The sequence below is a fragment of the Myodes glareolus genome, chromosome 1, assembly GCF_982192425.1.
Source record: "Myodes glareolus chromosome 1, mMyoGla1.1, whole genome shotgun sequence".
Taxonomy (NCBI): Eukaryota; Metazoa; Chordata; class Mammalia; order Rodentia; family Cricetidae; genus Myodes; species Myodes glareolus.
This window is the reverse complement of record NC_142026.1, coordinates 102,238,181-102,240,168: the sequence shown is the minus strand read 5'-3', so window position 1 is coordinate 102,240,168 and position 1,988 is coordinate 102,238,181.

Here is a 1,988-nt window from a genome sequence, read left to right as displayed (position 1 = left end):
CAATGAACTTTAAACAGGTAGGTCTGTAAAGAGTGACGATGGAGGAGAATTCTGCAAAATGTGGCAAGAATTCTTAAGTGATACACTGGTGGCCTGGTGATATCAGAATCAGAGAGAAGACAAGTCTTCATGTGTATATAGAGATTGGGGAACCAGGGATATAGAGTCTACAAGTTCCACTTTTCTTAATAATTTATGGCATTCTCCATGTTAAAAATGAAAGTTTCATGACCGCATCAGAAGCACAAATGCTAAAATCGAACTAAAATCGGAACAATACAGGAAAGACAGAATTAGTACCTGGGTAAGGAAATTCATTAAGTATTTCAAAGTATAAACTTTTGTTTTGTTTTGTTTTTAGAAACAGGGTTTCTCTTTGCAACAGTCATGGTTCTCCCGGAACTAGCTATGAAGACCACGTTGGCCTCAAACTCACAGAGTTTGAGTTCTACTGTCTCTACCTCCCACGTGCTGAGATTAAAGGTGTGCTCGGCCACAGCAAGCAGCAAAGTATAAACAATTTTAAAGATTCATCATTCATTGAATTCAGGGAAATGGCATCATAACTCATCAAAAATATATAATTAACCATGATTAGCCATCTACAGCTGCTTCTCACAATACTGGTCATGGCAGTGCTAAAGTCACGGGACATTTAAATTGCCCAAAGTCAACAATTCAAGAAAGCAACACCTTTTCTAGAAATCCTTGATTCTGCTCACTCGTTAATTTAAAGGAACATTTCTTGTTGATAAAACTTTTTCACAAGTCTCAGTGGTACGCAAGGTGGTTAATTCATTGACACTGAGAATATAATAACTGTGCAAACTACAGGTGGCTATTCACTTGTAGAACTAACTATACCTATTTATCATTTTATTTCCACAGATATCAGTATTTCATCATTTAAAAGCATCCAGTCTAAATTTTCACAGACTGAGAGAAATCACTAAAAACTACAGGCCCCACATTGCCCCACGTCTTTGACTGTTTGTGCAGAAGGAGGTCATAAAAAAAACCCTGAAAAAGGAAACCAAACTATCAATGCAAGTTATATCTCAGGAAAGAACCCATCTCATTAATTCATGTGCCTTTATTATCTTTCAAGGAACTACAGAAACTGATACTTCTTCTATTTTCAGTGGAAAATATAGATGCAAATCTATACAGGAACACTCAAAACAATTATTACCTACCTATCTTGTTAAAAATAAGATAGACTAATAAAATATTCTAAGACAGAGTATTCTGGCAAAGTCCACTTACTATTTTCTAAAGCCTGATAATGCTCTCCACTTTAATAACAGAAATCCTCCTTGCAAGCTATTTAATAATCCTGTCATCACTCTGCTAGCTTACCTTAATTAGAACTGCCTGTTAGCTCTTCCTTGATTGCCACTTGTTCTAACAAGTTATAAAAATCTGATATTTCCTATTATAAGTTCTGTCTAACTCCAGAGTTTGATATTCTCCACAAAATAAAGGGTCCATGTCTTAATCATATGCTATCTACATATGAAAAGTATTTCATTGTTAATTTTTCACCTTTCTAAAACAAGGCATATTTTTCTATAGTATCAGAAAGATAATTAATCTGAACCCAAGCTCTGATTTAGAACCTTTATAATCATATGTATTTACCTGGTATAGGATTTCCCTCTGTATGCTGTGATTACCATTGATAAATACAGGTACTGCTTTGGGTCTATAGCAGAGCTATAGGGGAACAGAGCAAAGCAGAGAAAACTAAGCTGAATGGAGGGAGAGAGAAGGTGGAGTCAGAGAGAGACGCCATGTAGCACCACCAGAGACTGATGCCAGAACTTTAGACGATAAGCCACAGTCACGTGGCGATACACAAATTAATAGAAATGGGTTAAAGTATGATATAAAAGTTAGCCAATTAGAAGCTAGAGCTAATGTTCTAAACAGTGATTTAGTTAATACGGTTTCTATGTGATTGTTTTGCTTCTGGGCGGCCGGAAAAA